The sequence below is a fragment of the Bos indicus x Bos taurus genome, chromosome 9, assembly GCF_003369695.1.
Source record: "Bos indicus x Bos taurus breed Angus x Brahman F1 hybrid chromosome 9, Bos_hybrid_MaternalHap_v2.0, whole genome shotgun sequence".
NCBI lineage: Eukaryota > Metazoa > Chordata > Mammalia > Artiodactyla > Bovidae > Bos > Bos indicus x Bos taurus.
In genome coordinates, this window is record NC_040084.1 from 68,561,923 (window position 1) to 68,587,891 (window position 25,969).

The 25,969-nt window shown below is 39.3% G+C and overlaps 1 protein-coding gene across 1 annotated transcript in view; it reads left to right on the forward strand.

Annotated features, from left to right (window-relative positions):
• TMEM200A (transmembrane protein 200A) overlaps window positions 1-25,969 on the forward strand; it is an 86,453-nt gene that overhangs the window by 36,966 nt on the left and 23,518 nt on the right. The gene's annotated exons all lie outside the window — the stretch shown is intronic.

The window sequence follows — 25,969 nt, forward strand, 5'->3', positions numbered from 1 at the left end:
AATGGTAGTTAAAATCCAGAGCCCGTAACAAAGAGGTCTTTTTTTTTTGACAGCAGTTATTAAAAGGGAAAGGATATAAAACTTGTGATGGTGTCATTAGTGGCTAAAACTTAACACTTTAACATTTAAATAAGAAAACGGTGATAAAGGACATTTGGTGTTGGAGTTACATTTTGGGGGGGTTGTTGGAGTTACATTTTTGGGGGGGCTTAATAAAACAACTAAAGCTTTAAAAAATGTTCTCTACCCTTAGACTTTATATTTATTAGTATTTCTGACATTTATGTTCATGGGACTGACAATTTCTTAGTTCTCTACTCTTAGACTTTATATTTATTAGTATTTCTGACATTTATGGTCATGGGACTGACAGTTTCTTACACACAGTGGGTGCTCTGCAGATATTGGCAGGTCATAGTATATAGAAGATTAAAAATTTTATGGAAAATTTTTGTATCAACTTTTCATTTATGTATTTTAAAATTTATTTTTGAAGTATAGTTGATTTACAGTGTTGTGTTAGTTGCAGTTGTACAGCAAAGGGATTCAGTTTTGCATATATGTATATACATTCTTTTTCATATTTTCCATTATGATTTATAATAGGATATCGAATTTAACTTCCTTGTGCTAAATCGTAGGACCTTGTTGTTTATCCATTCTATATATAATTATTTTCATCTGCTAATCCCATACTCCCACTCCATCATTCTCCTGTCCCCCGTTGGAAACCACAAATCTGTTTTCTAGGTCTATGAGTTTGTTTCTATTTTGTAAGTAAGCTCATTTGTGTCTAAGTTTAGATACTACATATATGTGATATCATAGGGTATTTGTTTTTTTCTTTCTGACTTACTTCATTTAGTATGATAAGCCTCTAGGTCCATAAAGGTTGCTACAGATGTCATTATTTTTTTATATTTTATGGCTGAGTAGTTTTCTATTGTATGTATGCACCACATCTTGTTTAAACATTCATCTCTTGATGGACATTTAAATTGTTTCCATGTATTAGCTGCATTATTTATATATTTTTATTGCTTAGAATTGTATTATAATTTTGAGAAAATCCTCAGACATTTTGGATTTTTACCAGTTCTTTTAAATTAATAATATTCTAAATTGATATGATAAAAGTTATTCTAAAAGATATGATAAAAGTTCAAATTTCCCAAGAGGAAATGAGGGGGCTGTTTTGTTGGTGATGGTTTTGTGAATATAATACTCAACTTTTCTCTTTAAAAAATCATATAATTTAGGAAAGTTCAGTTCAGTTCTGTCACTCAGTCATGTCTGACTCTTTGCAACCCCATGGACTTCAGCATGCCAGGCTTCCGTGTCCTTAACCAACTCCTGAAGCCTACTCAAACTCACGTCCATCCTGTCGGTGATGCCATCCAGCCATCTCATCCTCTGTTGTCCCCTTCTCCTCCTGCCTTCAATCGTTCCCACCATCAGGGTCTTTTCCAATGAGTCAGTTCTTCTCATCAGGTGGCCAAACTATTGGAGTTTCAGCTTCAACATCAGTCCTTCCAATGAATATTAGTATTGACAGGATGGATCTCCTTGCTGACCAAGGGACTCTCAAGAGTCTTCTCTAACACCACAGTTCAAAAGCATCAATTCTTCAGTACTCAGCTTTCTTTATAGTCCAACTCTCACATCCATACATGAATACTGGAAAAACCATAGCTTTCACTAGACAGACCTTTGTTTGTAAAGTAATGTCTCTGCATTTTAATATGCTGACTAGGTTGGTGATAGCTTTTCTTCCAAGGAGCAAGTGTCTTTTAATTTCATGGTTGCAGTCACCATCTGCAGTGATTTTGGAGTCCCCCAAAATAAAGTATCTCACTGTTTCCATTGTTTCCCCATCTATTTGCCATGAAGTGATGGGATGGGATGCCATGATCTTAGCTTTTTGAATGTTGAGTTTTAAGCCAACTTTTTCACTCTCCTGTTTCACTTTCATCAAGAGGCTCTTTAGTTCTTTTTCACTTTCTGCCATAAGGGTGGTGTCATCTTCATACCTGATGTTATTGATATTTCTCCCAGCAATCTTTTCCCTTTAAAAAATCATATAATTTAGGAAAGTATAAAGAAATAAATACCCATCAGTGCACCCTTCATCTTCCAAATCTGCCTATAGCTTAATTTCATATTATCTCTGTCACTGGCAGCCTTGCCTTGCATCTCTTTTTCTATCACTAGGTGCAGCTGCACCAGGTAAAAACATTTGCAAAAAATACATGGATGGAACATCTGTCGAATTCCTCACACTGATGATCCCCTCCATGCTGAGAGGTATCTGACATGTGACTGTATTCAGTTCAGTTCAGTTCAGTTCAGTCACTCAGTCGTGTCCGACTCTTTGCGAACCTGTGAATTGCAGCACGCCAGGCCTCCCTGTCCATCACCAACTCCCAGAGTTCACTCAGACTCATGTCCATCGAGTCAGGGATGCCATCCAGCCATCTCATCCTCTGTCGTCCCCTTCTCCTCCTGCCCCCAATCCCTCCCAGCATCAGAGTCTTTTCCAATGAGTCAACTCTTCGCATGAGGTGGCCAAAGTACTGGAGTTTCAGCTTTAGCATCATTCCTTCCAAAGAACACCCAGGGCTGATCTCCTTCCGAATGGACTGGTTGGATCTCCTTGCAGTCCAAGGAACTCTCAAGAGTAGTGATCACTAATAACTTATTTGAATTCTGTTGACAGTATATCACAGATTTCCTTTCTCCTTGTTCAGACAGAATGTATGATCAAGGAAGGTATCACTTTCATACCAAGCAAATTCTAGATCAAGTTGAGTAGTGGAATCTTCTTTATTATTGTTATTATTTTGATAAATGGTGTCCAGACATAGTGCTCTCTCTCTTTTTTTAATTTGAAGACTTTTTTTCCCTGCTAATTTACACTGGTGATCACTTACATGATTAGTGTTATTGGAAGAAGCAAATGTATATTTAATATTACTGAATTTTGAAAGAAAAATGTATAATCTTTGATAGCTTATATTTGAACTGCAAACGCATGGGTCATTTATGGTTTTTCAGTGAATCATTCTTATAAAAGAAACTTTGAAGAATTGCTCCACTCACTTAAATCCACTATGGCAGAATTTGTTTTGATTTCTTCATACCATTTACTTTCCATTAGCTGATTTTGTCTCATGGTAGGAGAGTCATTTTAAGGGGGAGAAAGGATGTGCACTCACATTCATGTGAACAGTCACCCACCTCTGACAAGTGGATTGCTCAGGGCTGCTGGAGATAACGCCGCAACTTTCCAAATCACTGCCCTTACTCAGTTGAGGTTTGCAGCCTGGAGCTTGCTTTCAGCCCTGCCTCGAGGTCCTCTTGGGAGTCTCTTGTGCTCTCCATGTGCTGGTTCACACCATCCTCCTCAGGTGTCCTCATCTCCTGTTTCCTGGTCCCGATGACAAACCTGCAATGCTTACCACCTCTCTGTACCACAGCCTTTCCACATATTGAACAATAATATTGAACGGACATGAAATTTTCAATGTTTGACTGGTTTTGACTTGCAAAATCAGCAGTCACATCTGCTTCAAGCCACTGCATGCTTGTTTTCATGTTTTCATCCTTCTACCGTTCCCTGACTTCTGGGAATAGTCGACCCTTCCCTGAAAGGTTCATTCGTCCATCTCAGTTCAGCTCAGTCACTCAGTTGTGTCCGACTCTTTGCAACCCCATGAACCGCAGCACGCCAGGCCTCCCTGTCCATCACCAACTCCCAGAGTCCACTCAGACTCATGTCCATCGAGTCAGTGATGCCATCCAGCCATCTCATCCTCTGTCGTCCCCTTTTCCTGCCCCCAATCCCTCCCAGCATCAGGGTCTTTTCCAATGAGTTAACTCTTCGCATGAAGTGGCCAAAGTACTGGAGTTTCAGCTTTAGCACCATTCTTTCCAAAGAACACCCAGGGCTGGTCTCCTTCAGAATGGACTGGTTGGATCTCCTTGCAGTCCAAGGAACTCTCAAGAGTCTTCTCCAGCACCACCGTTCAAAAGCATCAGTTCTTCAGCGCTCAGCTTTCTTCACAGTCCAACTCTCACATCCAAATGTGACCACAGGAAAAACCAGAGCTTTGACTAGACAAACCTTTGTTGGCAAAGTAATGTCTCTGCTTTTCAATATGCTATCTAGGTTGGTCATAACTTTCCTTCCAAGGAGTAAGCGTCTTTTAATTTCATGGCTGCAGTCACCATCTGCAGTGATTTAAAATAAAGTCTGACACTGTTTCCACTGTTTCCCCATCTATTTCCCTTAAACTATTTCTCTTCTGGGATCCACGTCCACCTCCACTGGTTATCCTTTTCTTTTCATAGCTTCCACTTCTAACATTCACCTTGGCTCCTTTCATTAACATATAACATAACCAAGTAATTTCTGTCTTTATATTGGATTTTAAAAACTATAGACAACATTCCACATGTATACACAAGAAATATAAAATGTGTGTGCAGTATAAAGAATTATTGTATAACAAACGCAATTAGTTTAGCTTAACACTAGATCCTTTCTGATACTTCTGAACAGTTATGTGCTCTGATCACTCTTCTTTATCTCCTCCAAACAATATCCTAAATTTTATATTATTTTACCCTTTTTCTTTATAGTTTAATCACATATGTATGTCTCCTTAAAGATCTTTTGTAATAATCTCACATGCTATTTAATATAAATGCTACTGGAGAAGGAAATGGCAACCCACTCCAGTATTCATGCCTGGGAAATGCCCATGAACAGAGGGGCTAGTGGGCTACAGTGGATGGGGTTGCAAAAGAGTCAGACATGACTTAGAGACTAAACAACAAGTATATTCTACAAGAAGTCCTTAAATAAAATATAAAGTCTTTAAAAAATATAAATGCAATGATAATATCTTCTGAAACCGGGCTTTTCACTCACATTTGTGAGATTAATTTACATTAACACATAGTTTTCTCTCATCTGATTTCCATTTTCCAGGTGTGCTGTTGGAGACTCTATACCTGATCATTGTTGTTGTTCAGTCACTCAGTTGTGTCTGACTCTTCGTGACCCCATGGACTGCAGCACACCAGGCTTCCCTGTCCCTCACCATCCTCTGGAGAGTGCCCAAGTTCATGTCCGTTGAATTGATGATGCCGTCCAACCATCTCATCCTCTGTCACCCTCTTTCTGCCTTCCATCTTTCCCAGCATCAGGGTCTTTTTCAGTGAGTCAGCTGTTCACATCATGTGGCCAAAATATTGGAGCTTCAGCTTTAGCATCAGTCCTTCCAAAGAGTATTCAGGGTTGATTTCCTTTAGGATTCACTGGTTTGATCTCCCTGCTTTCAAAGGGACCCTTGAGAGTCTTCTCCAGCAACACAATTCAAAAACATCAATTCTTCAGCTTTCTGCCTTCATTATTTCCAACTCTCACATCCATACATGATTACCAGTAGAGCTATACCTGATGCATGTCCTGAATTCCAAAGTAACTTCTCACTTTTTATTCCCTGACTTTAGCTTATTTTATTTCACTTTGTCAGTTTTGTTGCCAGAAAGAAAACTCTTCTGTCTTAAACAGAAAGGCAAAACCCTCTGCTTAATTGTGTCTCTATTTCTCACTGCTGTCCTTTCTCTTTTCCTTCAAGACTAAAAGCTTAGAGTAGTTCACATTGATTGTCTCTATGTCTTGGCGTCCCAGCCAGGCTTCATTTGACCTCTTGATGGTTGGCTTCTGCACGTTTTTATTTTTCTTTAATCTTCATGACAAAGCTCACGACAGACTCTTTTTTCCCCCTTTTTCTACTTAATGTTAAATGTAAGCCTCCAAGACTGTATAATCAGATTTTCTTGGTTTGAGTGCACTGTACCTGATTTTAATAAGCATTCCTTTTATTTTCATATTGATGGCGTAAAGACTCCCTTACATAATGTAAAAGGCTCCTGGAATTATAATTATGCTCTTAAAGTCTCATATTAAGACAGTGTGGGTGACGTGGTAAGAGAAGGAGGAGAAACAACTTTGCATCAGAAAGTGCTTAAACATATTTTAAATACCTTCTGAATAATAGTGATAGAAGTAAAATTGGAAAAAATTCTAATGGAATATTTTCTTTTTTCCAGGGATTCAGTTCACTTGGGAATGTGACAGTTATCAAGACTCTGAAATATCACAGATGTTTGGCAGCAGGATTAATAGTGTCTTCTCATTTAGACCAGGAGATTACTAGTAGGATTATTGTGCTTAAGACATATATTTGTCTGCATTTGCAAAGTTTAGCAAAGATTATTAAAACAATGATCTAGGTAATTCAAAACCAAGAACTTTGTTGCCTAAATTACTAATATCTCTATTCAAATAATTATCTCAATAATTTAACATTGATTATACCTTTACACCTATGTTCATGAAAATACCCAATTTGGTCAATATCATGGGGCTGCATGGAGAAGGAAATGGCAACCCACTCCAGTATTCTTGCTTGGGAAATCCCATGGACAGAGGAGCCTGGCAGGCTCCAGTCCATGGGGCTATAGAAGTCAAACAAGACTTAGTGACTGAACCACCACCCACCATGGGGCTGCAAGCAAGTGATGAATAGCAGAGATAGCCCTCAAGTTGCTGCCAATCGAGAGGAGAAAAAAAAATCAAAGTAGAGAAATAGTTTATATTGCAGATCGGCCTACAAATGGCATTTACAGAACAGAAAAGGTATATAAAGATTCATGTGAAAGGGGAACTTGATTCTCACAAACTGTATGACAATTTTCCTTTGGAGCAGATTTAAGAGACTACATCTCAAACCTGATTTATGAAATTCCTTTTATTTTTATATAGCCACTGTATTGATGGGTTATTTGCATATCATCTGTGTTCTAATACATGATAAATTTATTTCATTCATCAAACCTGTGTTGTTACTAAACTATCTTCCACTACAAAGAACAGGCACACAGAGCCTGATAAGATGTAGTTGAGAAGTTTAGGGTAGTAAGGAGGTAGATATGGACCATGGGACAAGGGAAGGAAGCATTAGAAATTTGAGATTAACAGATGCAAAATATTATATGTAGGATGAATAAGCAACAAGGTCGTACTGTATAGCACAGGGAACTATATTCAATATCCTGTGATAATTCATAACAGTGGGCTGGAACATTCATAACAATGGGCTGGAACATTCATAACAACAACCTGGAAGCTCAGCTGGTAAAGAATTCACCTGCAATGTGGGAGACCTGGATTTGATCCCTGGGTTGGGTAGATCCCCTGGAGGAGGACATGGCAACCCATTCCAGTATTCTTGCCTAGAGAATCCCCATGGGCAGAGGAGCCTGGTGAGCTACAGTTCATGGGGTGGCAAAGCATCACACATGACTGAAGCAACTTAGCACAGCACAGCATAAAGCATAATAAAAGAGAATATGAAAAAGAATTTATACATATATATATGTATAACTGAGTCACTTTTGTGTACAGCAGAAATGAAACACAACATTGTAAATCAACTGTGCTTCAATAGAATTAAAAAAGAAAAAAGAAACAGTATTCTCAGTACAATATAAAAAGTGCTCCAATGTGTACGGTACTGTAGATGGAGAGAGGCAGGCAGGAGCTCTGACCGATTAGATAAAGCAGGTGCACAGGCTTCCAGACCCAGTGGAACTCTTGAAGGATAAGTAGAAACTTAGCAGACTACTATTTGCTCAGTCGTGTCCGACTCTTTGCGACCCCGTGGACTGTAGCCCACCAGGCTCCTCCATCCATGGGATTCTCCAGGAGAGAATACTGGAGTGGGTTGCCATTTCCTTCTCCAGGGGATCTTCCTGACCCAGAGATAGAACCCAGGTCTCCTGCATTGCAGGCAGACACTTTAACCTCTGAGCCACCAGGGAATCCCTCAGAAACTTAGCAGAGAGACACACAAAAAAGAGTGTTCCAGGTTTTCTGCCAAGGTGGATATTTTTCAAGGATTTTTCTCCAACTATGCATGGGACTGGCAAAAGTCTATGATAGACCTCTTCTGAGACCCCGTGATTCATTCTAGCATTGCTCCAGTCTCCACCCTCCATCCTCTGATCCCAGCCTCTTATTTTTTTTTTTTAATCTACTTTTCCTGAATTCTGACTCTAGGCTCTGAATGGTCCAGTATGCATTTGTCAGGTGTTGCGGTTTGGATAAGGCTGGGGAACCAGACACAGCAGGAAAGCAAGGAGCCTGAGAAGAGTCAGAGAAGCAAAATGGGTGTGTGGCACTTGGGGAGCAGGAGTGAATATGCCTGACTAGAGCACAGGTGGGATGCTTATGGAGAAGAGGTGAGAATGGAGTTGACCAGAGAAAGCAGGGTCCAGAACCCAAAGCAACATATGTGCTTTGCTGAGGAGTTTGGACATTATCATGTTCAAAATGGGAAAACCCTGAAAGGCTTTCCAAGTAGCAGAATGACATGAAAGGCTTGTGTAGTAAGTGTATGTGTACTGTTTAGCTAGTTTTATTGTTTCTGCATTGAAGCCATTGATGAGGTTGCTGTTCTGACCTGCTTTCAGGAAGGAACTTCTGTGGGAGTATTAGTAGTTGGTCAGCAGCCTTCAGGTGCCATATCTTCTGCTTTGCCACTGCATGCCCACAGAGCTTCAGGGGTGATGACTGAGCATGGCAAGGAACCGGGGCCAGGCTAGTTCTGCCCAGAGCAGACTCATTCTAGTGAGCAGTACACTTGAGGTGAAGCTGGCAGACTTTCTCAGAGCCGAACACATGAGTCTCCTCTTATTCAATCCTCTTTCTTTTCATGGTGCCAAGGGTTTATGGTGGTCTGTGGGTTCCTCTCTTTCTTCTCGAACCCTCCCTCTTTATCTGTCACAGGTGTTTTCCCCAATAATCTCTTTTAGTTCTAATTCTGTTTTGACATTGGCCTTTCATAGAGTATGAACTGACATATGATGCCTCAAAGCCTATTTTTAAATTTTAGTATGTACCTTTAACTGGTTGTTTACATTTTTACCCTCTGAACTAGCATGCTTTCTTTATATGAAATACACTGTTTTATGAAGTCAGAGGTAATCTTAAATAAATTATCTCAGGACAGTTTGGACCCCCGGGCATGCCAAGCTTCTCTGCACAAGTTTATCATTACAACTACTTGGGATCTGACAGGCTTCTGGGGGACTAGGGCAGAACTGCCAGCCTTACTTAGTTCTACTTAATAATGTATTTCCCACATCCCATCATGGCAGGATTGGCTCAAGTTCAATGAGTTGATGGACAGGAAATGCTTCAGACAGAAGAGATTTTTTTTTTCTTGACTGTCATTCTTATAAAGTATTTTGATATCTCATGACTAGCAGGTGGTTAGATAAAGGAGGAAGATAATTTAGCATCTTAAAAGCCTATGACCTAGCATTTGGGAAGACAGGATTAATCACAGCAAATCACTGTGTGATTTTTGCTGCATTGTTTCTCTCTGGAATATTATGCCTTATGGATGAAGAGCAATTCCTCTCTGTTTCTTTAATAAAAAGGCACTTTCAGTAAAAACAGTGAATCATGTTCTTGAAGTAGATTGTGATCTTCAAACATGAGAAAAGCATGTACGTTAACCTTTTTGTTTTTAGAAGGTCTGTCATATTGCAGTTTATATAATATGACTAACGGCAAAACTGTGCACTATATTTATTTAAAATAAAATGCTAGGCTGAATATCAAGATTTTTGAAACTAAAGTGAATTTGTTTAAGTTGTAGAATTGAGTGTTATTTAATCTCCTGGGCAGACTTTCAAGTGTCTCTGTGATCAGAGCTCTTCTGTGAATTCTCTGTGAATGGGGATTCCTGGTGTGGTTCAGGATTTAGGGAGGGATGGAAGACCAACCTCATGGTTTTGAGTGTACTGCGTTGCTCTCAATTTATACATTTAGATCTCTTCAGTAAGTAACAACTAAAAGGCTGAGAGAAATTCAAATGTATTCAGAATACGTGAAATCATAAAATGTTAAATGTCTTTAACATTAACTTTTACATTAAATATATATATCTCTATTAAGTCCTAATGATATAACTGTAATTGTGGGCATTTTCTAGTAAGTTTTCATTTAAAAAGAATACATAGTAGTTGCTTAAAAGTGAAATGAACCATGTGACAAAAGATCTCCTATTTATTTGAATTTGTTCAATAGTACTAGGAAGTCTATCTGGTAAAAGGACTTCATTTGATATAATTTTATAGTATTAAGACCCATGCACAATTGAGATATTGTTCCTGTTCATGTGACACATTCCTTGCTTAAACAAAGCTAAATTATAATCAATGAACATGAGAAGAGTGATTATTTCAAAAGCCCAAGTGAAATGCTAATGAACTCATGTCTTAATTCTGATAAGATTGAATTTGGGGGGGCATGACCTTCTTATTCAACTAAAAATAGGTTATCACTGTTGCTCTAGAGAAACCACAGTGGATTGTAGACTTGGCTACTGTTGGGAGGCTGCATTTGTCAAGTGGAAGTTTTGGAAAAGTCAAAATGCACCTCCCATTGACACTAGAAATTTGTTTTAAACCTGCAATGGACCGTGTTGGGATAAGTGGATAAGGCAATAAAGCAAAACAGTGCCATTTTTGGAAGTGTTTATTTATTTATTTTTTAATCTTATGCTTACAGAATTTTTGCAAGTATAGTACAAAGAACATTTATTCCTAAGTCACTTGAAAATATTCAATAACTTGTTGGCATGATATCCTCACCTTCAAGGACTCTAATGTGCATTTCTTACAAACAAAGACATTTTCTACATAACTTACATTATAACCACTGAATTCAAAACTTTCACATTGGTACATTACCACCATCTAATTTTCAGGCTTTACCCAAGTTTTGCCAGTTATCTCAGTAAAGGATCCAGTCCGGAATCGTGTGTTGGATTCAGTAGTCCTGTCTCTTTATCTCCTTCAATCTGGAATGCTTCTTTAGTCTTTCCCAGACTTTCATGATCTTGAAAGGCTAGTTATTGTAGGATGTCTTTTAGTGTGGGTTTGTCTGATGCTTCTTTGTTAGATTCAGGTTTGGTGGGAATATCAAAGAAGCAGGTTTGGGGGTGGAAAATCACTTCTTTACCCTCTTTAGTTCTGACAAAAGACAGATTAGAAGAGGAAAGAAAAATGAATTTAATGCACGTATGCACAGGAGTTCAGAAAGAAATATGACTCAAAGAGGAAGTTAGGATTTGGAGCTTTTATACCATCTTGATAGGGAATGGGGAGAGCCAGAGGGACACTTCCGGGAGAACAAACAACTTCCTAGAAGGGGAGTAGAAAGAAAGAGCACTTAAGGAAAAAATGACTTTTTGAAAGCTAAGTGGACATTAGGAGAATAGATGGGATATATAATAGTTTTGTGACTGTTTGGTTGTAATACTAACTTCTTCTTCTGAAAGAGAAGATTGGAGTTGTTCCCAGGGATGGGATTTATGACAATTGAATTTTTTAGTTCTTTTGAGAGGCTCTGCTTTTAGGCAGATAAGGGATTTTAGAAACTCAGATGGCTTTAGCTTAAAATCATTTTTATGCCACAGTGGCTTATTCTGGATCCCTTCTTGGCACTGTATTCTCACTGTGTTATTTAAGTGTACAATTTCAGTTCATCTCTTGATAATGATGCTCACTTTGATCCCTTGATAAAGAGGTATCTGTCATTGTAAAGTTTCACATTGTTTTTCATTTGTAGTTAATAAGTAGTTTGTGCGGGGTGCTTTGAATTTACGCAAATATCTTTAAATTTACAAATATGTGAGTTTTTGTTATTATGGTCACCTGGTTTAATAGGTTATAATCTGCTGTGCTGTGCTGTGCTTAGTCGTGTCTGACTCTTGGTGACCCCATGTAGCCCGCTAGGCTCCTCTGTCCATGGGGATTCTCCAGGCAAGAATAGTGGAGTGGGTTGCCATGCCCTTCTCCAAGGGATCTTCCCAACCCAGGGATTGAACCCAGGTTTCCCTCATTGTAGAAAGATTCTTTACCATCTGAGCCACCAGGGAAGCCCAAGAATACTGGGGTGGGTAGCCTATCTCTTCTTCAGGGGATCTTCCCAACCCAGGAATCAAGCCAGGGTCTCCTGTATTGCAGGCTGATTCTTTACCTGCTGGGCTACCAGGGAAGCCCTATAATCTCTACTATCATATATTTTGATGCTCAGTTATCCCATATTTGGCTAGTGGTAGATGGCACCCCACTCCAGTACTCTTGCTTGGAAAATCCCATGGACGGAGGAGCCTGGTGGGCTGCAGTCCATGGGTTCACGAAGAGTCGGACACGACTGAGCGAATTCACTTTCACTTTTCACTCTCATGCATTGGAGAAGGAAATGGCAACCCACTCCAGTGTTCTTGCCTGGAGAATCCCAGGGACAGAAGAGCCTGGTAGGTTGCCATCTCTGGGGTCGCACAGAGTTGGACACGACTGAAGTGACTTAGCAGCAGCAGCGGCTTATTCAAACTGACTTTTCTGTTGACACACCCCCACTATTCTTTGAACATTTCCTTGCTTTTTTGGAAAGCACATGTTGTTTTGAGTTCATCTTATACTTTCCTTGCCTTAGTTCTGAAATGAGCCATTTTCCCAGAAGCCCTGATTCTTAGAAACTAAGATCAGGATGATGGGTGTGCTCATTGCTATCAGGGTGTTGGCTGCTGCTCACAGACCCTCTTAGTAGGTATATAATCTCTCATCACTGCTGCTCCCACTCTATCTCTTGGGGACACCCTCTTCATTATCAGGGCTCTGATCCTCTTCACTGGGCTCCTGTGCAATAACACTCCTTCCTCATGTTGCCTGGATCTCAACACCCACATCAGACCATCTTGCCCCCTCCCACAGGGAGTCCTACATCATTTTCCTCAGGCTCTGATACCATGTGCTGGGTCACAGCCCCAGGTAGAAATACTCTGCTTCACTTGGGCTCTGAAACTGTAACTGGACACCTGCCCCTCCTACCTCCCGTGGGGATGCCTTCTTTCCTCCACTCAAAGTTTGACACCTTGGTTGGAGCTGCCACCCCTCTGAATGTACATCATCCTCATCCTAACCAGGATCCAGTACTCCACTCTTGGCCATCATGGTTCCTCTACTTCTGTGTGGATTTCTGTCTTGCTCAGCTTCACCAAATGACTTCAGAAATAAATTGTTCATGAAGGGGAATGGAGTTCAATTACATTTTAAAGTGTGGATTTAGAAGTTACCTAATAATTTACCAAACTTGGAAGATCTGCAGTCATATTTTTTAACCAAGACTCTGGAACATATAATTGAAAAGAAATTATTGTATGAGTCTCCATGCGTCAGTTTTTTTAATATTTATTTTTAATGTAAAGGTACATATTTTAATAAGGCAAAGCTCTGATGTTTAATCAAGTCTGCAATCAATGAGAAATGGACACATTTACAGCTTATCTTCTCAAAAATGTACACATGCTTAATTACTTAGAAATAAGTTGTCTTCAGAGAATTTTGTGTTCAAAACCCATGATGAAAATTTCAGAATCCCAAGTAGCAGCGAGTTCCTCATTTACATTCCATCAGATTTTATGGCCTTTTAAATTAGACAAAAAGGTCTAAGTTATTTTGTTTTACACATGGAATGTATACTTAGGACATGGAATTTATATTTCCAACCCAGATCCTGACCCTATAACTACCTTCAAACCCCCTCTGTTTTCGACTACCCTTTAGTTCACTTGTGCACTAAGATGCCTGTGACATAAAGTGCAGATGTCAAGTACGCATCCCCTGTGCTTCATGCTCCTACAGCCAGTGCCTACGTGGCATCTGCCTTTTGACGTGTCACGGGCATCTCATGGGCTTCCTGGTGACTCCCAGATAAAGAATCTGCCTGCAGTACAGCAGACTCAGGTTCAAACCCTGTGTTGGGAAGATCCCTTGGAGAAGGGAATGACTAACTCAACATGTCTGTATCTGAACTTTTGACTCTTGATACTGCCCTCTGAGCACAAATCTTCTTTCCAGTGTCAGTGAATGGCAGAACCACCCCCACCCAACCCTGGCCAGAAATCTGGAAATGTTCTTGGTTCTTCTTTTCTTTTATTGAGAATAGATCCGTGTATGCTGTGGTCTGTTCTGTTTTTTTCAGCAGTTCCTGTCTCAAGCCTAGTCCAACCCACCAACATCTCTCACCTGGTATGCTTCTTACTCCATTCTTGCCACCTTGTGATTCATTATCCTCACAGCTGCCAAAGTGATGTCTGTATATTGGATCATCTTTCTAACCCACTTAAACACACTTAACAAATTCCACAATTCTTATATACACCTGCACGACCAGCCCCCTGCTCATCTCTCTAGCTTCATCTTGTGTTCTTCATTCCCAAGCACTTGGCCTTCTTTCTGTTCCTAGAACATATCAAATATTTTGCTACATTAGAACTTTTGAATATCATCTCCCTAAAATATCATTAACTTCCTTGTTCCAAATAGAACCTTTGTATCTTTATACTACAGCCAAATGCTTACTGATGAGTATGATTTGGGGACCAATTTCTGTTCTCTTACATATTACTTATTTTGTACTCAAAGGAGAATTTCAGTGACAGTATGAGATAATTGTTAAACTTAATTTACTATTAAGAAAAAAACATTAAAGTTGCTTCCAACTGCTTCCAAAATAAAAATCTTAATAAAAGTCAATGTAATTATGACATTTAAAATGTAAAAAAGAAAAAAAGGGACTGTGTCTATAAAATATTCAGTATATGAAACACTTTGAAACCTTAGAAGGAAAGAGAATTCAAAGTATTATTGTTACCAAATTATTACTAGTTTAATTTTCATAAGACTCATTTCAGTAAAGATGGTGAATTTTTATTAATGGTGTTCATAAATACCATAAAATAATTCCTTATATGTACATTGCACAGTCCAGTGTGTGCACACATTATTTTTCTTGAATTCTGACTCATGAGCACAGAGAAGTGACTTGTAGCATCACTTGGCCAAGTCCAGTTCTTTAGACTTCATCTTCATTCAAGAAATATTATCTGGAAGTATATTGTGCTACTTTGCCTACAAAGGTCCATCTAGTCAAAGCTATGGTTTTTGCAGTAGTTATGTATGGATATGAGAGCTGGACAATAAAAAAGACTGAGCACCAAAAAATTTATATCTACAAAGTGTGCTGGAGAAGACTTTTGAAAGTCTCTTGGACAACAAGGAGATCCAACCAGTCAATACTAAAGGAAATCAATCCTGAATGTTCATTGGAAGGACTGATGCTGAAGTTGAAGCTCCAATACTTTGGCCACCTGATGCGAAGAACTGACTCACTGGGAAAAGCTGTGATGCTGGGAACGACTGAAGCAGGAGGAGAAGGGGACGAGAGAGGATGAGATGGTTGGATGGCGTCACTGACTTAATGGACATGAGTTTGAGCAAACTCCAGAAGATGATGAAGGACAGAGAAGCCTGGTGTGCTGCAGTCTATGGGGTTGCAAAGAGTTGGACATGACTGAGTGACGGAACAACAAATATTGTGCACCCTGTAGAGAGGACAGGATAAAACTGGAAGCCAAAGGGATGAACCATTTAGTATGTGCTTCTCAATTCTGTGTGCTTGACTTACCAACAGCAAGCTTCATTATTAAGAATTGCACCATTACCTGGTGAAGAAGTCAGCTCTTTATAATTTAAAGAAAACTACACGTCAGTAGTTGGCAAAAAAGAGAGCCAAAGTCGCCATAACATAATAGATCCTTAACTTTTGAAAGGACATTGGTACTCCTTGGAACCCCGTTTTTGTAGTTTACTAAATAATTATAATAAATGTGCCCCCCTTTCCTGCTCATGAGATCTATTTTTCTCTACTTAGGTGTCATTAGATGTCTCCTTTCCACTGCCCACAAGACAGTTCTTGGAGGGTGTCTGAGACTGTGCTTTTAAAAAGGGCAACTGCAATCTGATGTGTCAATGAGCTACTGTGCTGTGTGTGTGTAAAGAAATTAAAATTTATCATCTTTATTGAAACAAATCATTTGAAAATTAACTGGAAATATTTGGTTAACAATAATACACTGAATTCCCTTTTCTTCCAAGGCAAAGTATTTCATATACTGAATATTTTATAGACATTGCAGCCTTTTTTCTTTTTGCATTTTAAATGTCATAATTACAATGATTTTTATTAAGACATTTATTTTGGAATCAAGCTTTTTTGGGTTGTTGTTTTCTTAATAGTAAATTAAGCTCCACAATTATTCCATACTAATTACTACTGAGATTCTCTTTCAAGTTATGAAATAAATAATATTGTAAGAGAACAGAAACTAGTTCCAGAATCACATTTATCATGTAGTATTTGACTAGTGTCAAAACGCCAAGATTCTATTTCACTAAGGAAAACAACATTATTATGATTCATAGTCATTAAGCCTCATGCTTATTTTATGGATTGAATTTTCAGCTTTTGATTATCATGTGTATATGTCTGTGTGTATATGCATTGTGAATTAACAATAAGTCTTTAGGAATGTAAGATCCAATAACATGTTCAAAACTTAAATTTACTCTCCAACAGCTTCGTTTCATTTGTTCCTTATTTCTCTAAATTTGCCATCATTCACATCTAATTGCACAAGCCAGCCACTGGGCATTGTCTTGATAATTTTGTCTCCTTTACCTTCCACATCTACTCTAATGCCAAGATCTGTTTATTCTACCTTCTAAACTGCCTTCTTAGTTTTTCCATTCATTGATCCCATAGCTGCCACCTTGGTTCAAGTTATGATCATCTCTTACCTAGATTGCTGTTGGGCTTCTTAACTGTTCTTCCAAGACTGTTTTTGCCTCCTTTCCATATAGCAGCAGGAATCTTATAATAATGCAGATCTGATCCTAGTCTGGGCTTCCCAGGAGGCTCAATGGTAAAGAATCCGCCTACCAGTGCAGAAGATGTAAGAGACTCAGGTTTGATCCCTAGGTTGGGAAGATCCCCTGGAGGAGGAAATGGCAACCCACTCCAGTATTCCCACTCCAGTATCCTTGCCTGAAAAATCCCATAGACAGAGGAACCTGGTGGGCCACAGTTCATGGGGTCGCAAACAGTTGAACACTGAGCATGCATGATCCTAGTCTGTCTCTGCATGAAGCCCATTCACTCTGTCTCCTAAGGGAAAGTTCAAAGCTTTACGATCTGTGAAACTTCATGTGATCTTGACCCTACTGCCTTTTCACTCATCCCTTTGCCAGAGTGCCACTGCTTCTGTTCATTTCTTCGAGAACCGGGTACTTGACCCTTTCAGCATCTTAGAACGTGCTGTTTTCCCCTCTCTTCCGTACACTGTCTCAATGTGAAGTCAGATCCTTATACTTCTCAGACTAAGATAGGCCACCATGACATTCACTTCCATGCCATCCTACATTTCCCCTTCTTAACACATGTAATACATAATTACTTATTCAAAGTCTAGCTTTTCCATTCAACAGGAGGTGAAGATCAAGTCTGAGTTGTTCATCATTTTATTCCTTACCCCAGCTGAGTGCTTGACACATCGTGAATGCACAGCAAGCATTTGTTGAGTGAATGAAAATGAATGAATGGAAGACGTATATGAATATCACTCAGATATTTACTTTTGATGTCGAATTGTGACAAATGAAGTTCAAAAAAATCAAATAATGAACATTTGAGCCCAGGTGAGTGGTGCTTTTTAAAAGTTTATTTGAAAGTATCATCACCAGTCATGTCTACTAGGGTTCTTGGCAATGTATGGATACATATAGAAAGAATCTTTCAGATGAAGAAACTTAAATATATTGGTAAGCCCTGAACAAGTGAAAAGGATTCCCTTTGAGAATACACATGGAATGTAAAATCTAGAAGAGATTTGTTTTCCCGTAGGCGTTTTCTTATAGCTGTTCAGTCCAGTCATCTAAACAACTCTCAAAAATATGAAGGATGATTACATAATAATTTTAGACTCACTGGAAATTTGCAGATGTATCAAGAATAAAGCAAAAGAAAGATGTCATAAAGCCCAAAGTGTATGTATTCTCAAAGTCTTTATTCCAACTTTGATTGCTCTCAATACACCTATTGCTTGGCTTTTTCATTTCTAAAACCAAAGCCCCAAACAGGAACTGGAGAGAGAAAGAAGTTGTAGGAATCCACTGTTCCCAATGGCAGGGTTAGCAGACAGCAGAGTCATCTCACCCTCCTCCAGACTTCTGCGGAAATTGACTGCATGGCAGCACTGACCATATTCACCTAGTGGCATGATTATGCTTTTAGAAGGTCATTTTCCATTCTTGATCATAAGCTCATCAGGAAAACCTTGACTTTTTACAAGGCTTTCAGAGAATCACACAAAACCATGTCATAGTTGATATTCATAATCAAAACAAAGCAAAACAACTCTGAGTCATCAAGAGAAAATTAAATTATGTTCAATATTGTTTGAGGAGCCTGGAAAGAAATACTATATTTTAGAAATGTTTTCTTCTCTAATAATGGAAATAAAAAGCTTTTCTTCTAAAAGAGCTGAATATAAAGTTATTGCTTCCATTTTTTTAGAGCCATGCATAAACCATGGAATGTCTCAGAGCTAAAGTTTTATTATTTACTACTTCTAATTCTATTGATGTTTAGTTCAGAAACCCTTTAAACAACCTAGCTGATAGCAACCTATGAAGAAGAGAGGTAAGTGTTCATACAAGTAAAAACCTGAAGCTGTAACTTAAATTATTATCTCAAGATCACAGCTATTAACGACCAGAAATGTTTGGTCTTTCTGGATACACTTAGCCATAAAAACAATGTAGCATTGTGGTAAAATCACAAGCTTTAGTCAGATACATCCTGGTTGGTATCTTTCCTTTGGTCAATACCAACTGAGGCACAGTGGGCAATGTGCTTAATCTCTTTAGGTGAGAGAAAACTGAGCAACTACTGTTTGTTGTTGTTGTTATGTAGTTGCTAAGTTATGTCCAACTCTTTGCAACCCCATGGACTGCAGCATGCCAGGCTTCTGTGTCGTTCCCTATCTCCTGGAGTTTGCTGAAACTCATGTCCATCGAGTCATGAGTTGTGGTGATGCCATCTAACCATCTCTTCCTCTATCTTCCCCTTCTCCTCCTGTCCTCAGTCTTGCCCAGCATCAAGGTCTTTTCCAATGAGTCAGCTCTTAGCATCAGGTGGCCAAAGTACTGGAGCTTCAGCTTCAGCATCAGTCCTTTCAATGAATTTTAAGGGTTGATTTCCTTTAGGATTGACTGGTTTGATCTCCTTGCAGTCTAAGGGACTCTGAAGCTATGACAAGCCTAGGCAATGTATTAAAAGGCAGAGACATCACTTTGCCAACAAAGATCCATATCGTCAAAGCTATGGTTTTTCCAGTAGTCATGTACGGATGTGAGAATTGGACTATAAGGAAGGCTAAGTGCTGAAGAACTGATGCTTTTGAATTGTGGTTCTGGCGAACAGCAACTATTAGTCATGTGATATTATCACTTATCAGTTTGGCAAAGTATGAACTGGAGGCAGGAGGGGGGAAATCTTTGAGAAATCAGCTAATGAATTTCCTTTGGGTTTTGAAGCCAGTGTGTGTGTGTGTGTGTGTGTGTATTAGTTACTGTGTTGTGTCTGACTCTTTGTGACCCCATGGTCTGTGGCCCACCAGGCTCTTCTGTCCATGGTATTCTCTGGGCAAGAATACCAGAGTGGTTTGCCATTTCCTTCTCCAGGGGATCTTCCCTTCCCAGGGATCGAACCTGAGTTTCCTGCATTGTAGGCCGATTCTTTACTGTCTGAAACACCAGGGAAGCCCAAGGATCAGGTATTAAATAAAAAGACATTTCCCAATGACACCAACCCTGTGTGTTTTAGTAAGTTATTTTTTAGTTCATCTGCCCCTCAGTTTCTCTGAGTATAACATTGGAATAACAGTAGTACCTATCTGTATCAGCCAGAATAGGTCATGTACAATAACAAACAGTCCCCAAATCTCAATGATTTAAAATAACAAAATGTATTTCTCATTCATTCATGTCAGTTGTGGGTTGGCCAGTAGCTCTTTCACATCATCCTTATATGAGAACCTGGAGTGATTGACGTTTTTTATCTAGAAGGTTGTCAATCATCATGGCCAAGGGGGGAAGAGATCATAGCAAATCACACACTGATTCTTAAAGGTTTTTGCCAGAAAAAGGCATATATCTCTCCACTTACATTGACAAACCATGGCAATTCATCTCTCTTGCCTGACATTATGGAGTTGGGACAATGAAATCCAACAATGGGCCAATAGGTCTTGAAAGAGAAGTGAACTATTGATGAACAGCCCTAATGATCACCACCTGGATTTATTAGGGTTGTCCGGAGGATTCATTTAGTGATGCAAATAATAAGGCTCATTCCTGATACCTTACAAGAACTAAATAAATGTCAGGGACTGTTATGACGTACATTGATTACAAACTTTATTCATAATAATGACTTGAACTTTATTTTAGTGTCCCTTAAATAAAAAAATTTTTGAGCATTCTTTAGCATTGCTTTTCTTTGGGATTGGAATGAAACCTGACCTTTTCCAGTCCTGTGGCCACTGCTGAGTTTTCCAAATTTGCTGGCATATTGAGTGCAGCACTTTCATAGCATCATCTTCCAGGATTTGAAAGAGCTCAATTGGATTTTCATCACCTCCACTACCCTTGTTCACAGTGATGCTTCCTAAGGCCCACTTGACTTCACATTCCAGGATGTCTGGCTCTAGGTGAGTAATCACACCATCATGATTATCTGGGTCATGAAGACCTTTTTTGTACAGTTCTGTGTATTCTTGCCACCTCTTCTTAATATCTTCTGCTTCTGTTATGTCCCTACCATTTCTGTCCTTTATTGAGCCCATCTTTGCATGAAAATATTCCCTTGGTATCTCTAATTTTCTTGAAGAGATCTCTAGTCTTTCCCATTCTATTGTTTTCCTCCGTATGTTTGCATTGATCACTGAGGAAGGCTTTCCTATCTCTCCTTGCTATTGTTTGGAAATCTTCATTCAAATGGGTATATCTTTCCTTTTCTCTTTTGCTTTTTGCTTCCTTCTTTTCACAGCTATTTGTAAAGCCTCCTCAGACAGCCATTTTGCTTTTTTGCATTTCTTTTTCTTGGGGATGGTCTTGAGTCCTATCTCTCGTACAGTGTCACGAACCTCTGTCCATAGTTCTTCAGGCACTCTATCAGATCTAGTCCCTTAAATCTATTTCTCACTTCCACTGTATAGTCATAAGGGATTTGAATTAGGTCATATTTGAATGGTCTAGTGGTTTTCCCCACTTTCTTCAATTTAAGTCTGAATTTGGCAGTAAGGAGTTCATGATCTGAGCCACAGTTAGCTCCCAGGCTTGTCTTTGCTGACTGTATAAAGCTTCTCCATCTTTGGCTGCAAAGAATATAATCAATCTGATTTCAATGTTGACCATCTGGTGATGTCCATGTGTAGAGTCTTCTCTTGTGTTGTTGGAAAAGGGTGATTGCTATGACCAGTGTATTCTCTTGGCAGAACTCTATTAGCCTTTGCCCTTCTTCATTCTGTACTCCAAGGCCAAAGTTGCCTGTTACTCCAGGTGCTTCTTGACTTCCTACTTTTGCATTCCAGTCCCCTATAATGAAAAGGACATCTTTTTTGGGTGTTTTAGAAGGTCTTGTAGATCTTCATAGAACTGTTCAACTTTAGCTTCTTCAGCGTTACTGGTCGGGACATAGACTTGGATAAGGCAGAGGAACCAGAGATCAAATTGCCAACATCCACTGGATCATGGAAAAAGCAAGAGACTTCCAGAAAAACATCTATTTCTGCTTTATTGACTATGCCAAAGCCTTTGACTGTGTGGATCACAATAAACTGTGGAAAATTCTTCAAGAGATGGGAATACCAGACCACCTGACCTGCCTCTTGAGAAACCTGTATGCAGGTCAGGAAGCAACAGTTAGAACTAGACATGGAACCACAGACTGGTTCCAAGTAGGAAAAGGAGTACGTCAAGGCTGTATATTGTCACCCTGCTTATTTAACTTCTATGCAGAGTACATCATGAGAAATGCTGGGCTGGAAGAAGCACAAGCTGGAATCAAGATGGCTGGGAGAAATGTCAATAACCTCAGATATGCAGATGACACCACCCTTATGGCAGAAAGTGAAGAACTAAAGAGCCTCTTGATGAAAGCGAAGGAGGAGAGTGAAAAGTTGGCTTAAAGCTCAACATTCAGAAAACTAAGATCATGGCATCTGGTCACATCACTTCATGGGAAATAGATGGGGAAACAGTGGAAACAGTGTCAGACTTTATTTTTTGGGGCTCCAAAATCACTACAGATGGTGATTGCAGCCATGAAATTAAAAGATGCTTACTCCTTTGAAAGAAAGTTATGACCAACCTAGACAGCGTATTAAAAAGCAGAGACATTACTTTGTCAACAAAGGTCCGTCTAGTCAAGGCTATGGTTTTTCCAATGGTCATGTATGGATGTGAAAGTTGGACTATAAAGATAGCTGAGTGCTGAAGAATTGATGCTTTTGAATTGTGGTGTTGGAGAAGACTCTTGAAAGTCCCTTGGACTGCAAGGAGATCCAATCAGTCCATCCTAAAGGAAATCAGTCCTGGGTGTTCATTGGAAGGACCGATGCTGAAGCTGAAACATCCAATACTTTGGCCACCTGATGTGAAGAGCTGACTCATTTGAAAAGACCCTTATGCTGGAAAAGGTTGAAGGCAGGAGGAGAAGGGGATGACAGAGGATGAGATGGTTGGATGGCATCATCAACACAATGGACATGGGTTTGGGTGGACTCCAGGAGTTGGTGATGGACAGGGAGGCCTGGCGTGCTGCAGTTCATGGGATCACAAAGAGTCGGACACGACTGAGTGACTGAACTGAACTGAAATGAAAATTTTTAAATAAACCCTGTGTCTGGGAAAAAATAGAGCTGCATAAGGAAGCATTACACATTCCTTCATAACCTGGCATGAAGGAAATGCCTCAGTGTGCTGGACAAACTCAGCATCAGGCCTTGGATGACTTAGATGTTACAGTAGTCAGTTATTCTTTCTGTCCAGTTGGGATATTTATTATTTATAAACTGCTAAATAACAAATTTTAAATTATACATTTCATGTTATGGAGCCAACTTCATCATTTTCGAGTGTCCAACCCTGTTTCTGCACATTCCTTGTAAAGGTAATGTGTATTAAAATTGTGGATATATAAAGTTGAATGTAAAGCTGCAAAGCCTTGCTTATGGTTCAGGGGTTCTTCCAAGTTGAAGATAGGCAGGTCAGATCATAGTCAAATTCGTTTAGGCAAAAATAGGTCTTCTTAGGTTTTAGAGTCCTCCTTCATTTCCCTTTCTTCTTGGGGGGGACCTTTCTCTCTTTGGGTCATTGTGATGGATGGCTGATTGGCTACATTTTAGCACAAATGACTTTGTGCGTTAGTTGGGTCTTAAGTCTTAAATGCGTTGATCTGGCCTGTGAACTTCTCTACAGTGAAGACTCTGTCATCCTTGGGTGTGGGTCCCCAGTGCCCAGAAGCATCTGGAACTTGGTCTTCATTAACTGTGAGTGAAAAACAGAAGGACTGTACAACAAAGGTATTGTTCCCAATTAAAGCTATTTTGGGCATCAAGAGAGAACAAGGGGGCATTTTCTTAGTGCCGGGCCCCTGAAATCCTTTGCTAATTGTATTTATCCTTTCTCATTTCTTTTGTCCTCATGGCTGGCGGTGACCATTAGGGAAACAAAAGTGGGGTCTCTTGATCCTCCAGCACCGCTGGACACTGTTGCCTCAAGCCATATTTCTCTAATTACAACATTCCCTTCCCCGCTTCCTTCCACCCCTGAAAAAGCATCTGTTTTAGAAGAAATAGTCAGCAGTCCTCTGCCACTGTTTGATCTGTGTAAAGACTGGGTCTGTTAAGAAAATCCCTTCATCTCAGTGGCTCTCAAACTTCAGTAGCATCCGCATCACCTAGAGGGCTTGTGAAAACAGATTGCTGGGCCCATCCCCAGGGTTCCTGATGCAGTAGGTAGCACTAAGCCCATTAATCTGTATTTCTAACAAGCTCATGAGTTATACTAATGCTGCCCTATGTTGAGCACACTTCTCCATCTGAACTCTTCCAGGGCTCCTTCCCCAACCCGCCCCCAAATTTCCCAGTGCTAGTTTTTCTCCAGGTACTGGTTTTGCTTTTTCATATTGCTTTTGAACTACTGGAATGTTCCTGATTATTTCTCTTTCTGATATTTTATGTGTCTACCCAAATGTTGTTTTGATTGTTATGGATTATGAATTCTTACTCTTGTGAACTGTCTTATCCCAGAAGACTTTCTAGAGAGAGAAATCTGAGGGAGTTGCCTGCCCAGCTCATATGAAGGCTGTATTTGGTCAGTAAAGGGATGGTTTCCTTATAGCAAACATTTGGGCCCTTTAACTAATTATTTAAGAAATGTATCATTTTTGTTGTTGTTGTTATACTCCTGGTATCTAGCTTATTAGCTCGTCGGCCTTTTAGAAATTATTAAAAAAAGAATCACTTCAGTATATTGGTGAAAGATAAAATTAATGTGTCTGCAATTTTGCACAAGGAGTTTTGTCATTTAGTTGACTGCTTCAAGCTTTAAATTCATGGTTGTAACTCTGAAGTTGAGCTTGGCATAACAACAGAGCAATTTGACTTTTAAGAATAAAGACACATGTGAGCCTAAAGAAATGAAAGTCCAGGGGCTTCCCTGGTGGCTCAGTGGTAAAGAATCCACCTGCCGATGCAGGAGACATGGGTTTGATCCCTGATCCAGGAAGATTCTACGTGATGCGGAGCAACTAAGCCCGTGTGCCATGACTATTGAGCCTGTTCTCTAGAGCCCAGAAGCCACAACTACTGACCCCACGTGCTGCAGCTACTGAAGCTGGCACTCCCTAGAGCTCTGAACAAGAGAAGCCACTGCAGTGAGAAGCCCTCACACTGCAGCTCGAGAGTAGCCCTGCTCGCCTCAACTAGAGAACAACCTGTGCAGCAGTGAAGACCCAGCACAGTCAAAGATAAATACGCAAATAAAATTCTCAGAAAAAAAGAAAGTCTAGATTTTGAGTGATCTTTGGTATGGGGAGGGAGGAGGGAGGAGGGTTTGGGATGGGGAACACATGTATACCTGTGATGGATTCATTTCGATGTATGGCAAAACCATTAGAATATTGTAAATTTAAAAAATAAAATTAAATTAAAAAAATGTTTGTTAATAAATTAGTAAACTACAAGTTACATTTAATGAGACCATAAAGTCAACTTTTTCCAGATGGCTTATCTGGGTATTTTCTTTATGTGTATCTTTTCTCTGTGTATATCTCTAGTTACAAGCGGGGCATTTGTATACCTCAGTTGGTAAATTAAGAACAGCTGTGTACATTTTGGTGTTCGTTCTCCAGTGGTGTATGTGTGTAGTATACAAAATATATTTTTGAATAAATGAGAGCTTACTACATTTTTCTTTTTATATTAATTAGCATATTTATTGAACATTTCTTCCTGTCATTAAATGACTTTTTACATTTTAAAAACTGACTACATAATTTATGTGAATGTATCCTAATTAGTAGATCAAATCATTGTGCTAATATAGTCAAAAGAAAAAAGAAAACCATGTTGCCAGATTACCCTCTAGAAAGAGAGAAAAAACTTTTGTATAAACATTACGCAAAAAACTTTTTGCTGATATTTCCTTGGTTTATACTTCTTATCTGATACTTTAGGTAAAAAGTGAAGTCTTTATATTGATTGGGTACTAAAATATTATCTATGAGTTTAGGGTAAATAGGAGTCAATTTTTTATATTCTTTTCAGTTTGGGAAATAGATAGTCCAATCTGTAGCAATAAAAAGATGAAATACCAAAAATTATGCCCCAAAGTAATGAGATACATAAGAAACTAA